Below are 15,740 nucleotides of genomic sequence, written 5' to 3' on the forward strand. Positions count from 1 at the left end.
TGCACCATCTTGGGACTTGTTGGGACAAGAAATGGTTCTTTAAAGCAAAAACGACAAGATCTATACATATATGCATAAAGTTTGAAGCTTTTTACCTTCTGGAGCTTCTAGGGCACAAACCAACTTCAGATCATCAAGCTTGATCTTCTTCTCTAACTCCTTGATGCAACACCTTCTTCTTAAAACACTCAATAAGCTCAAACACTCAAGGAAATGGCTAGGGTTTGGGGAAAATGACTCTAAGCAGTGGAGGTTGGGGTAAGGGAGGGTTTTGTGCTCATAATGTTGCTTATATAGCCCCCAAACCATAAATATTAGGGTTTCTTTCTGTCATGAGTACGCCCAGCGTACTAGGGCGCGCCTAGTATGCTCAGCATACCCTTATGTACGCGCAACGTACTCCTCCTGATCCCAAAATTGCAATATAGCCCTTAGACTTTTCACGGCTTCACCCTTCCATCCCTAGGGAATATAAATGGCAAATCTTAGGATGTTACAAGTTCATACCCCTACAATTTACATTTTTCAATGTTTTTAGGGGGAGAATACAAGCAAAACACAATTTAATTATGTTAACACTTACATGTGAAAGCAAACAAACAAAAGTATTTGTATGCTTATAAATATAGTTAAAACCATTTTCAATCTATTTTTAAACTATTTTAGAATTCTGATTATATCAAAATCGTATTCATTTTTATATTTGTGTATAATTAGGCTTTAAAAGACTTAGAACTATTGCTAATACCGTAACCCGTGTTCCTTGTTTGTTTGTGGGCTTAGGATAGGATCACTAGTCCGACTGTCAGCTAAATCATAATTATACATGCTAAATATATACATGAGTATTAAAACTCATTTCAAAAACATACTTAACTGTCACACCCCCGAACCAGACGGTAGAAACGTCCGAGGGCTCACGTGACTAAATTTGAATATCATCACAATGAATATACATGAATCATAACATAAACATCACCATGCATCAATATATTACAACTGACATTGTTCACATCAAGTACATTGTTTTAACATTTCAAATCCATAACATAAAATGTTTGATAGTTTTCAAAAGCACAACACACTAACATACTTGGTACTACTCCTCAGCTTACCTGTTACCTGAGAATACAAGTTATTTTGAAAACGGTCAACATATGGAATGTTGGTGAGTTCATAAGCAGGTTTGATATGAAAATGTTTTGTGTAGTTTGTAAGAAAACAACCCAGAAAATCCGGTATTTTCTGAAAAGACCATTGTTTATATAAAAGTGTGAAGATCTGTAAATATATGCATGATGATTTCAAAACGTGTATAGTTCAAAATTTTCGTATTAAAAATACCAGTGAAAAATGTTAAACTTCCCCGGAAAACCCAATGTTTTCCGAAAATAAAAATATCATATAACTGTTTGAATTGTTATCACATCCTGTGAATGATTTTGATTTACCTTGATTACTTGATTTATATTGGATTTATTTATATGAGTCGTTATAACCATGCATGATAATGACTAGTTCGTCTGTCTTGGCACTCTGGTGAACGCCGAAATTGATCATAAGATTTTGTCACCATAGACTGGCCGAGTCTAACTGTAGTGAACAGTTGAGGTGTGGGGGAGTGACCCCCATATAGATCTATACACAAACTCTCGCTCTCCCTCCAGGAGACTTTGATTATAATTACAGACTACGACCGACACACGTTGGTGCCACCCGTTATTACTCACTAAATCCCAATTGACTTTGATTATTGTTGATTATCAACCTGTGTTTGTTTACTTGGATTGATGATCGACCTAATAAACGAGGAAAAGAGGATTACAAGATCCTACTATTCCTGCGTATTATTTATGACTGTTGGTTATACGAAGGCCACGTTGGTCCATTTCGCATTTGATTTACTTGGACCTTACTAGCAATGCTAATGAGCCACTAAGGCCCAATAGCACTTAAATGCCATTGAGGGTCCCTTAAATATGAAATTGGGTCATATAAGGCCTAATAACTTTTGCTATTATCAATTGGGCCCAAAATCATGTTAATGGATCACAAAGGCCCAACAAGCATGTTTGGAACTTTCAAGCCCAAAGAAAATAATCCTTAATTGTTTTAGGTATAGTTTAATTGTTGGAAAGTTTGATTGAACCATTGTTAAATTTGTATTGGTATAAGACCAGTCGGTCGTTTATAACGATATTTATAAATTTATGTATATTCATCTTTTTATTTTTCATAAGTTGTAGTTTGGTAATTTTGACCCAAATATCTTAATATTAAAATAATTGACTCAATTATTGGGTTTGACCCTTTGCAGCCCTTCTTTAATAAAAATGACAATTTTAGTCCCTTGAATAAAAAAAACATTTTACGCCCTAAAACCATTTTCTTGTCATTTTTGACCCATAGACTTTGTTTAAATGATGAATTTAACTCAAAATTTACTTTTATCTGTTTCATCCCTTCTAGAAAAGTGTTTTTTGGTTAGAGCCCAAACTTTTTGCAACTTTTACAATTTTGGCCACAAATCCAAAAAGTTTACATTTTTTATCCTTGTTTGGAAAATACATCATTTTAACCCCTGAAATACTTTCATTTACCCTTTTTTTTGAGAAGTTTCTCATTTCACCCCCTTGAAAGTTGAGATTTTCGCAAGTTATGGCTTAATGGGCCGAAAAGCCCAAATTTAGCCCATTAAGCTACAATTTACACATCTAGCCTTTAAAAGAGTATGATATTCATAAAAACACTTATTTTTACTGTTTTGACTCTTTTAAACCCTGAGAAAACCGTGGGTAGCAATTTTTCAGCCCAACTTTTGTTTATTTGACAATTTTAGCCCAAAAATGGGTTTTATTTTGAAATATGTATATTTTAATCTTAGAGGGTAATCTTTTTTGACTTGTTTTGGTGTAATACTTCTTAGATCATGTTTATCTTCCTATTAGTGTCATAGATCTCGAATTTCTATTCTTTTTGTTACACATTTACCACAAAAACACATGAAATCACACATAACATACACATACACATAGATCTACACATTTTACTTGTATTCTCCCTCATAAAACATATGAAAACCGAAAATAGAGGGGTATGAACTCACCCTGAGTTTGTGGGTTCGGTTTTGAAGAAGAATGGAAGAAGTTTGATTCTATTCTCGGCCTAGCAAGCTTCTTGGAGGATCTTTGGCTTAGATGTGTTCTAAGAGACAAGATCATGAATTTGAATAGATTAAGAGGAGATTTTTGATGAAATGAAGTAATTATATCATGGATTTAAGCATTAACATACCTAAGATGATGACTCTTATGGAAAATCCTACTTGGAAAGCTCTTAAACCTCGAAATTTTTGAAGGAGAAGTGAAGGAGTTGTAGTATGTTCTTGAGAGTGTTTAAGTGAAATAATTGTGTGTGTATGTGTGATACTCTCGGCCAAGAGTAGTAGAAGAGAGAGAGAGAGAGAGAGAGAGAGAGATGAAAGGATATGCATGGAAACATGTGAAACTGCTTAGATATCCCATAGGTACTAAGGAGGTGGATAATCCTCCTTAATCCTCTAATTGTTGTTTTTTTTTACTTGGGCCGAGAGATAGAGAAGAGAGGAGAGAGTTTGGGCCTTGAGTGCTTAAGTCCAAGATATGGGCCCAATATACATCAAAGTATGAGTTTTATGGCCCTTTAGGGCTAATTAAATTTGTTATGGCCCAATAAGGGTATTTTATTTCATTATAGGCCCATTATGGCCCAAAATGTTAAAATAAATGAAAGTGGGTCCAGTTAGAGCCCATATGAGAATTTTAAGCCCAGAAAGTCAAATTGGAAGCTTATTGGTCCATTAGGCCCAATAAGAAAATCCTAGTCCATAATGGATTTAAACCGGGGTTTCTAGGGTTTCCAATTCTTTGTTGACTATTTGAAGTGTTTGCATAGAGTGTTTGATGGAAAATTTGTTGTTATTGAATAAGCATCATACATGCTTTCACATCTTTGGTTCACAAATGTTATCATTGTTGTTGTTACATGGTATAGAATTCCTAGTTGTGACATCATCCCCCCGTTAGAGGGAATTTCGTCCCAGAATTCTTTCTAAAGCTAGATTTGAGAATGCGAGAATAGGTGAGGGTATTTTTGCTTCATCTAGTCTTCGCGTTCCCATGTGAATTCTGGCCCACGCTTCGCGTTCCACCTTACCTTCACGATCGGAATGCGACTTTTCTTAGTACGCTTCACCTCTCTGTCCATGATTTCGACTGGTTCTTAGACGAACGAGAGATTCTCGTTGATTTCTATTTCCTCAAGTGGAATGACGAGGGTTTCGTCGGATAGAAACTTTTTCAAATTGGAAACATGGAACACGGGGTGTACGCTGCTGAGCTCAGCGGGTAGCTGCAGTCTATACGCCACTGGACCGATTCGGGCAAGAATCTCGAAGGGTCCAATGTATAGTGGGTTCAGCTTTCCCCGTTTTCCAAAACGAATAACCCTTTTCCAGGGGAGACCTTTAACAACATGCGATCCCCGACTTGAAACTCCAAGGGCTTTTGCTGTTTATCAGTGTAGCTCTTCTGTCGGTCTCGTGATGCGTGTAGTCGAGCTCTGATTTTAACTATTTTCTCCGTTGTTTCACGTATGATCTTCGGTCCCGTTAACGCATTGCCTGATGCCAGACATCTCGCTAGCTGGGTTTCACCTACCTCAGCCCAACACAACGGTGATCTACATTTACGTCCATACAACGCCTTGAAGGGAGCAAATTTGATGCTCAAGTGATAACTGTTGTTGTACGAGAATTCGATTAAGGGTAAGTTTGTATCCCACGAATTTCCAAAGTCTATCACACACGCGCGAAGCATGTCTTCAAGTGTCTAAATGGTTCGTTCGCTTTGACCATCCGTTTGCGGATGATAAGCAGTGCTGATGTCGAGGTGTGTTCCCAGTGCTTTCTGAAGTGATTGCCAAAAACGTGAAGTGAATCTACTATCTCTATTCGAGATGATAGATACTGGCACTCTGTGAAGTCTCACAATTTCCTTGATGTTTATCCTCGTCAACCTCTCCATCTTGTAGGATTCTTTTATTGGCAGGAAATGAGCGGATTTCGTAAATCTGTGGACTATTACCCATATGGTGTCTAATCCATCTGTTGACTTAGGTAATTTGGTCACAAAGTCCATCGTAATCCTTTCCCATTTCTACTCGGGAATTACTGGTTGTTGTAATAATCCTGAGGGCTTCTGATATTCCACCTTCACTTTAGCACAAGTAAGGCATTTGCTAACATAGGTGGCAATCTCTGCCATCATGTTGGACCACCAATAATGTTGCTTAATATCCAAGTACATTTTGTCTGAACCCGGATGGATGGAGTATCACGTCTTGTGGGCTTCATTCATGACTACCTCTCTGAATCCCCCAATTTTAGGGATCCAAATGCGGTTCATGAAATAATATGTTCCGTCCTCCTTCGCTTTCAAATTCTTTTCCATTCCACGTAATGCTTCGCTTGATTTGTTTTCCGTCTTCATGGCTTCGAATTGGGCTGCTCTGATTTGGGAGGTCAGGTGGGATTGAATGGTTATGGAGAGAGTCTTTACACGACGATTTGAGTATTCTTTTCAACTCAAGGCATCAACTACCATGTTAGCCTTGCCTGGGTGGTACTTGATTTCACACTCATAATCATTTAGTAGCTCTACCCATCTTCGTTGCCTCATGTTCAACTCTTTTTGATTTAAGATGTGTTGGAGACTCTTGTGGTGCGTGAAAATGGTGCACCTTGTACCATAAAGGTAGTGCCTCCAAATTTTCAAGGCGAAGACCACAACTCCCAATTCTAGATCGTGGGTTGTATAATTCACCTCATGTGTCTTTAGTTGTCGGGATGCATAAGCTATCACCTTCCCACGCTGCATAAGTACGCAACCTAAACCCTGATTCGACGCATCGCAGTAAACTACGAAGTCCTTTGTTCCTTCTGGTAGTGATAGTATCGGTGCACTGCAGAGTGCTTGCTTCAGAGTTCGGAATGCAACCTCTTGCTTATATGTACATTCAAAGGGTACACCCTTTTGTGTAAGCATGGTAAGTGGCTTGGCGATCTTAGAGAAGTTCTGGGTGAACCTCCTGTAATAGCCTGCGAGACCTAAAAATTGGCGAATTTATGTGGGTGTCGTTGGGATCGTCCATCCTTCGATGACTTTGACCTTAGAAGGATCCACGTGTATCCCTTCTTAACTAACAACATGACCCAAAAAGTCACTACGGAGCCAGAACTCACACTTAGAGAGTTTTGCGTATAGCTTTTCGATTCGCAGGGTTTCCAGGATTCATTGGAGATGTTGGCCATGCTCCTCTTCACTTCGAGAATAAACTAGAATGTCTTCAATGAAAACGATGACAAAGTTGTTGAGGAATGGTCGGCAGATTCGATTCATTAGGTCCATAAATGCGACAGGGGCATTCGTTAGACCGAAGGGCATTACGACAAATTCATAATGTCCATAACGAGTTCGGAAAGCGGTTTTTGGGATATCCTCTTCCCGGACCTTAAGTTGATGTTATCCAGATCGTAGATCTATCTTGGAGAAATAGCTTGTGCCTTGAAGTTGGTCAAATAGATCGTCGATTCGCGGAAGTGGATGGCGATTTTTGACAATGAGCTTATTTAGTTCCATGTAGTCAACGCACATCCTAAAGGATCCGTATTTCTTCTTAACAAAGAGAACCGGAGCTCCCAGGGTGAGAAACTGGGTTGGATGAATCCTTTGTCCAAAAGTTCACTGAGTTGGCTGGACAATTCTTCCATCTCCGCAGGAGCCAATCTGTAGGGCGATTTGGCAATGGAAGTAGCTCCTGGCACAAGGTCAATTCGAAACTCGACTTTTCTTTTTGGGGGTATCCCCGGAAGATCATCAGGGAAGACATCCGGGAACTCTCAAGCTACTAGAATGTCTCGAATATCGACCTCTTCCTTGGATTTATCCACTATATGAGCCAAAAACGTCAAGCCTTTCTTTCGTAGATACTTTTGTGACTTAATGCACGAGATAAGACGAAGGTTTATGTTGGGTTTGTCTCCGTATACAATCAGGGTTTCGCAATTTGGAAGGTGAAGGTGAACAGCCTTCTCGTGACACATAATTTCAGCATGGTGGGGGCTTAACCAATCCATGCCAATAATCACATCAAAACTCCTAATGGAAACAGACATTAAGTTTATTTGAAAGATGTGTTGGTTCAAGGTTAGGGTACATCCGATATAGATTTCCCCAGTGGATTCTGTTTTCCCATTGGCCATTTCCACCGTAAAGGTTTCATTAAGCTTCTGGGGTTGTTGTTTTAACAAGTGTTTAAATTTATTGCTCACAAAGCTTCGTTCTGCTCCGGTATCAAATAGGATGCATGCATAAGTGTGGTTTAGGAGAAATGTACCGGTGACAACAATGGGGTCCTGAACCGCTTCTCCCTGACCCATGGTCAGCACTCTTCTTGTTCCTTCATTCCCAGGGTTGTTGTTGTTAGGGAAGTTCCGACGGAAATGCCCAGTCTTTCCATATCCATAGCAGGTGTGGCTCGGTCCTGCATTGTTGTTGTTGTTGATGTTGTTGTTGTTGTTGCGGCTGTTGTTGTTGTTATTGCTCCCTTGCTGATGGTTCTGGAGAGGATATGTCCTGCAATATTTTGTCGTGTGACCCTTTCGATTGCAATTGGTGCAATGCATCTCCTTGCACTCGCCATTATGATGAAGACTACACTTGTTTCACTTTGGGAGATTTCCAGAATACTGCCTAGGAGCACTTGGAGCAGCTGAGACTGGAGCATGTAGTGCGGAGGGAACATGGGTGGTTGCAGCATTAACTGTCATTTTTTGTTGCTTCTTAGACGACTCCGAGCCTTGTCATCCCTTTCTCTTGTTATTCTTTCCCTTCTTGTTGTCACTCTCCTTCTTGCCTTTAGTTTCAACTGGCTTCTCGGCCTTCTTGTTGTTGTGGTCGTATAGTTTCTTAGCCAATCTCTTGGCACTATCGGAGGTTTCAGGATTTGCAGCTATCACATTTTCCTTGGATTTGGGAGGTTAATCCCCAGATGAATTGTTTGATTTTCTTTCCCTCCGAAGTAATCATGCTAGGGCACAACAGATACAGTTCGCTAAACCTTGATATGTATGCGTCAATGTCGGAATTTCAGACGGTGAGATTCCACAACTCCTGTTCCATCTTCTGAATTTTGCCTCGAGGGCAGTACTCGGCCATCAACATTTTTTCAACTCTGCCCACGGCATAGAGTTGGCTACAAGGAGAGTCATGGCTTCTACGTGTCCGTTCCACCAGGTGAGAGCTTGATCAACGAACGTGCATGCGACAAACTTCACCTTCATCTCCTCAGGGCACTCGCATATCTCGAACACCGATTCCACCTTCTCAATCCATATTTTCAGGGTTATCATTCCCCCAATGCAATTAAAGGTTCGTGGCTTGGCATTGGTGAAATCTTTGTAGGAGCATGTCTTGGTAGGTCCTTCATTTATTCCGTTGTTCGAACTTCCAGCCCCTTGTCCATTGACTCCACCATTGTTCTCTTGGTGGATTTGTGCCATGGTTACGGTAACCATAGCAGATACAGCTACTTGGAATGCAGCTGAGTTGACTTCGGGTGGGGTTGGCCCAGAGTTTCCACGGGTTGGTCGTTGAGGCATCTTTCTGTCATGGAATGGAAATATGTTGGGTGCCTATGATTTTTGTGAGTTTGTGGTCCTATAGACTAGGTGTAGTGCATGTACTTAAGTTGTTCCGCATGTTAGCATACAACCATGGATACACAACACATAACAGATAACAACATCATAATAGAACACATATATTTTCCACTTATATTATCCCTAAGATGCTTTAATTATTGTATAAATTGAGTTGATGTTCTCTTCTTGGTAGTAAAGGGGTATGTTTTTAGGTTTACCTACCCTCGCGATTTCCTCGGGGTATGTGATAGTTGTACCTCGGAGGAAATGTAGTTGATCAGGCTACATGCACTCCTTAATACGACTATGAACAGTCCCGACTTAACCGAGATGCTAGCATTATCTTATTTGATTTGGTATTATGTTATTTTTCCTATAACGTACGAGTAGGGGTGTTTTATCGTTGTGTTTTATTTGTTTTGTTTTGTTCAGAGTTGTTTTTGTCCCTATTTGATTTATAGTTGCATATCAATGTGTGGTTAGATATGCTAGTTCACTATAAACAATGCTCTGATACCAACCTGTCACACCCCCGAACCAGACGGCAGAAACGTCCGAGGGCTCACATGACTAAATTTGAATATCATCACAATGAATATACATGAATCAAAACATAAACATCACCATGCATCAATATATTACAACTAACATTGTTCACATCAAGTACATTGTTTTAACATTTCAAATCCATAACATAAAATGCTTGATAGTTTTCAAAAGCACAACACACTAACATACTTGGTACTACTCCTCAGCTTACCTGTTACCTGAGAATACAAGTTATTTTGAAAACGGTCAACATATGGAATGTTGGTGAGTTCATAAGCAGGTTTGATATGAAAATGTTTTGTGTAGTTTATTAGAAAACAACCCAGAAAATCCGGTATTTTCTTAAAAGACCATTGTTTATATAAAAGTGTGAAGATCTGTAAATATATGCATGATGATTTCAAAACATGTATAGTTGAAAATTTTCGTATTAAAAGTACTAGTGAAAAATGTTGAACTTCCCCGGAAAACCCGATGTTTTCCGAAAATAAAAATATCATATAATTGTTCGAATTGTTATCCCATCTTGTGAATGATTTTGATTTACCTTGATTGCTTGATTTATATTGGATTTATTTATATGAGTCGTTATAACCATGCATGATAATGACTACTTCATCTGTCTTGGCACTCTGGTGAACGCCGAAATTGATCATAAGATTTTGTCACCCTAGACTGGTCGAGTCTAACTGTAGCGAACAGTTGAGGTGTGGGGGAGTCACCCCCGTATAGATCTATACACAAACTCTCGCTCTCCCTCCAGGAGACTTTGATTATAACTACAGACTACGATCGACACACGTTGGTGCCACCCGTTATTACTCACTAAATCCCAATTGACTTTGATTACTGTTGATTATCGATCTGTGTTTGTTTACTTGGATTGATGATCGACCTAATAAACGAGGAAAAGAGGATTACAAGATCCTACTATTCTTGCGTATTATCTACGACTATTGGTTATACGAAGGCCACGCTGGTCCATTTCACATTTGATTTACTTGGACCTTACTAGCAATGCTAATGAGCCACTAAGGCCTAATAGCACTTAAATGCCATTGAGGGTCCCTTAAATATGAAATTGGGTCATAGAAGGCCCAATAACATTTATTATTATCCCTTGGGCCCAAAATCATGTTAATGGGTCACAAAGGCCCAACAAGCATGTTTGGAACTTTCAAGCCCAAAGAAATTAACGTCTACTTGTTTTAGGTATAGTTTAATTGTTGGAAAGTTTGATTGAACCATTGTTAAATTTGTATCGGTACGAGACCGGTCGGTCGTTTATAACGATATTTGGAAATTTATGTATATTCATCTTTTTATTTTTCATAAGTTGTAGTTTGGTAACTTTGACCAAAATATCTTAATATTAAAATAATTGACTCAATTATTGGTTTGACCCTTTTCAGCCCTTCTTTAATAAAAAAGACAATTTTAGTCCCTTGAACAAAAAAAGACATTTTAGGCCCTAAAACCATTTTCTTGTCAGTTTTGACCCATAGACTTTGTTTAAATGATGATTTTAACTCAAAATTTACTTTTATCAGTTTCAACCCTTCCAGAAAAGTGTTTTTCGGTAAGAGTCCAAACTTTTTGCAACTTTTACAATTTTGGCCCAAAATCCGAACAGTTTACATTTTTATCCTTGTTTGGAAAATACATCATTTTAACCCCTGAAATAGTTTCATTTACCCTTTTTTTTAGAAGTTTCTCATTTCACCCCCTTGAAAGTTGAGATTTTCGCAAGTTATGGCTTAATGGGCCGAAAAGCCCAAATTTAGCCCATTAAGCTACAATTTACACATCTAGCCTTTAAAAGAGTATGATATTCATAAAAACACTTATTTTTACTGTTTTGACTCTTTCAACCCCTGAGAAAACCGTGAGTAGCAATTTTTCAACCCAACTTTTGTTTGTTTGACAATTTTAGCCCAAAAATGGGTTTTATGTTGAAATATGTATATTTTAATCTTAGAGGGTAATATTTCTTGACTTGTTTTGGTGTAATACTTCTGAGATCATGTTTATCTTCCTCTTAGTGTCATAGATCTCGAATTTCTATTCTTTTTGTTACACATTTACCACAAAACACATGAAATCACACATAACATACACATACACATAGATCTACATATTTTACTTGTATTCTCCCCCATAAAACATATGAAAACCAAAAATAGAGGGGTATGTGATGGGTTTTGAGCAAAACATCATTCCTATGGTGTACATGCAAACCCTAATAGCTTTTGGATCTAGTTTGTCTAATGAACATGCAATTGAATATCCAAAGCTATAAACCCTAGATCTAGCATACAATTAATCATATTAACATAAGATTGGGGTTTAGATCTTACCTTGATTGTTATGTAGCAATAACAATCTCAAATCCTCCTTGTAATGGCTTTAGAAAGCTTAGAGTCACAAGTGTCACTCCTCTAATGGCTCACAAGCACCAAGAGCAAGCGGATGAAGAATGATAAGAGAGGAGGCACCCAAAAACGTGTAGAAACCCTAAGCAAACTCTTCACCACGTTTTTGGTGCTCTAGGGATCCTTAAATAGTGAGGCTATTAGGGTTATCTAACAAGGAAACCCTAATTTGACTGCTTAGGCCCTAAGCAACCCATGGACTCCCTCCTTAGAGGCCTTGGACGATTTCTAATGGGTTTCCCCATAGAATTCGTCCACTCCATCCTCTATAGAGTCCATTAGCCCAATATTTAACTATCACACAATTGACAGTTCCAGTCCCCTTTATTTAATTAATATCTTTTAGCCACAAAATTAATTCTTATTAATTCTTGACTAATATTAATATGATTTCTCCTTTAATATATTATTCTCATAATATATTAATAAATCATAATTAATCCTCTCTCTCCATAATTCATCCTATCAAGTTGCTTCGGTGAAGGCAACCCAAAAGGACCATGGACCATCGGGTCAAGTACATACCAAAATAGTTATGGACTTAGACACTAATCCAACAGTATGAACTCACCTTGAGTTTGTGGGTTCAGTTTTGAAGATGAATGGAAGAAGTTTGATGCTATTCTCGGCCTAGCAAGCTTCTTGGAGGATCTTTGGCTTAGATGTGTTTTAAGAGACAAGATCATGAATTTGAATAGATTAAGAGGAGATTTTTGATGAAATGAAGTAATTAGATCATGGATTTAAGCATCAACTTACCTAATATGATGACTCTTATGGAAAATCCTACTTGGAAAGCTCTTAAACCTCGAAATTTTTGAAGGAGAAGTGAAGGAGTTGTAGTGTGTTCTTGAGAGTGTTTAAGTGAAATAGTTGTGTGTGTGTGATACTCTCGGCCGAGAGTAGTAAAAGAAGAAGAAGAGAGAAAGAGAGAGAGAGAGAGAGAGAGAGAGAGATGAAAGGATGTGTATGGAAACATGTGAAATTGCTTGGATATCCCATAGGTATTAAGGAGGTGGCTAATCCTCCTTAATCCTCTAATTCTTTTGTTTTTTTACTTGGGCCGAGAGATAGAGATGAGAGGAGAGAGTTTGGGCCTTGAGTGCTTAAGTCCAAGATATGGGCCCAATATACATCAAAGTATGAGTTTTATGGCCCTTTAGGGCTAATTAAATTTGTTATGGCCCAATAAGGGTATTTTATTTCACTCTAGGCCCATTATGGCCTAAAATGTTAAAATAAATGAAAGTGGGTCCAATTAGAGCCCATATAAGAGTTTTAAGCCCAGAAAGTCAAATTGGAAGCTTATTGATCTGTTAGGCCCAATAAGAAAATCCTAGTCCATAATGGACTTAAACCGGGGTTTCTAGGGTTTCCAATTCTTTGTTGACTATTTGAAGTGCTTGCATAGAGTGTTTGATGGAAAATTTGTTGTTATTGAATAAGCATCATACATGCTTTCACATCTTTGGTTCAGAAATGTTATCATTGTTGTTATTACATGGTATAGAATTCCTAGTTGTGACATTTACTCATTTGTATATGCTGAGCAAATGAGTCTTTTCTCCAAATCATTTACAGTTAAAACAAACATACTAGTAAACTATAATAGGTATGGTTTAGAGAATCAATTCATACTATTTTCTAGATTAGAGAAACATTACATGAATCAATACATACATACTACTACTTTTCATTACAAAGTACACTACTCATTTTCAAGAACATATACATACTATACGTAAACAAGTTAACTAGAATGTGAAATACTACTTCATGGTACTTAGCAAAATCCTTGCTAAGTCATGTTTTATAACCAGAGTCTCCTGGAGGGAGAGCATAAATTTATGTATAGATCTATATGGGACTGACAATCTCGCACCTTGACTGTTAGCTACAGTTGGGATCGGCAGGTCTACGGGTGAAAAATGTCATTTCTTTTTCGACGCCTGAAGAACGTCGTGTATTATATTAGTCAATCAAGTATGGTTATCATCTCATTCACATTAATATTAACTAAATAATTCAATTTACAAGACAAATATTTCTTCAATGGTGTTATTTTAAACAATACTACTGCAAAACATTATTTTCCACTATATACATACAGTAATGTTCTTACATGAAAACATACGTTTACACTACTTCAGGTACAAACATACATTTTACACTATTTCAAGAAAACAAAACATGCAACGATTGGGTCTTGGGTAAAAGACTAATTTTCATTTTAAGTAGAAAATATTGGATTTTCTGGGAAGTATACTAACATTTTCATGAAACAAATACAAACATTAGACACTAACTACTTATGAACTCACCAACTTAAATGTTGATACTCTCTTTTCAAAATAACTTGTATTCTCAGGGAACCAGTAGATAGGTACACTAGCACAGGCTTTGAGAAGACGGAGCATGTTCAAGACTCGTCTATTATTTTGCTATACATTTTGGAGTCATTCAACTATACAAAGAACACACATGTATTAATTATATTATTAATGCAATGGATGTTGTTGCTTGTTTTACTATTATTCATTGTTATGATATTGTACATGACGTCATCCGTCCCCGGACGTTTCTGCCATTTTGGTTTGGGGGTGTGACAGCTGGATTTAGTGAGATGTTTAAATTGGGATTTCTAAACAGTATACTTTGTATACCAAATGGACCCAACCTACATTATGATCCTACCTGGTTATTCCTTATTAGTTATAGATCAACAGACATTGGGATTATCGCAAAATCCAAGCTATAATTATTATAGTCGCCAAGATTAGACTAAGACTTAGCATTATGTACATCTAGGTCTTTTGGAAAAGTGTTAAGGCGAAGCACTTCCCTAACCTCGAGTCATCTGTTGTTATCAGGTGAATGCATAATTACTTTCATCTTACACATAGATATGAAGTATCTAGATAATTACATGCTTATGTGTTTATTATCTGTACTGAGAATATTATGTGTTAAATATGATATGATAAGATGATATTTAACTGATTTAATCATATAAGTATTATACACTTATAAATATGTATTGGGTAGTAATAGGCGATGGTAGATAGGAAATTATAGATAGGTGATGATAAATAGGAGATGACTAGGAGATGCCCTAACCTTGAGTTGCGATGTAGTCATCTACAGGAGTATAGATGACAACCTGACTAATCTAAACAAGTCATGTGGAAACACCGACAGGCTCATAACCTATAGGTGATGAATTATGAGTTCAGGCGATGTAGTAACTAAATATTCATGTGATGATACTCTAACCCATACTTGACATGTATTGGGGGAGCAATCCCTGAAACAGTTTTGTCTATGCAATATAGGCATTGATCCTTAGGAAAAGTCCTTAGCAATAAACGTATAAGGAAATATGATGTAGGCGATGATATGTAAACACGATATAGGTGATGAACCTTAGGATAACCCCCTCATGGAAGAATAAATAAGAAAACGGGGTTGGGTAATTGGGTTAATTGTTTGTTTGATGATTAAACACATTAACTATGTTACTGTGGGTTGAAAACCATATGTACTCACCAGGTTTCCCAACCTGACCCACTCAGCTTCTTTGTATCACAAGTAGCGGTAAAATATTGCATGCATGATGAGAGATTCAAGGAGATGTAGACCATTAGTATAATGAGTTCGTTTATGCTTATGTTTTGTATCAGTTATGACATCCCAAACTTTTATAAATCAATGAATAGCATTTCATCTGAAACACCTTGATTTGATATTATATCATGTCGAGGATATTTTTGGGGCCAATTCCGCAACAAAAGAAATAATATGTTTTAAAATAAGCATAAATAAAAGTTTTAAAATGACCGTAAATTTTGGGATGTCACAGAACAATTTGTAGAAAAGTTCAGGGAGGAGTATGTACCCCTAGTAGAAAGGGAGCGACTAGCTCAGAAATTTTTTTTCGCTTAAACAGACAACTGAAACGGTGATGGAGATCACCAAGATGTTCACGGAGAGAGACTAGTTTTGCCCCAAATATGCATCCT

Source organism: Lactuca sativa, chromosome 4 (genome assembly GCF_002870075.4).
Source record: "Lactuca sativa cultivar Salinas chromosome 4, Lsat_Salinas_v11, whole genome shotgun sequence".
Classification (NCBI taxonomy): domain Eukaryota; kingdom Viridiplantae; phylum Streptophyta; class Magnoliopsida; order Asterales; family Asteraceae; genus Lactuca; species Lactuca sativa.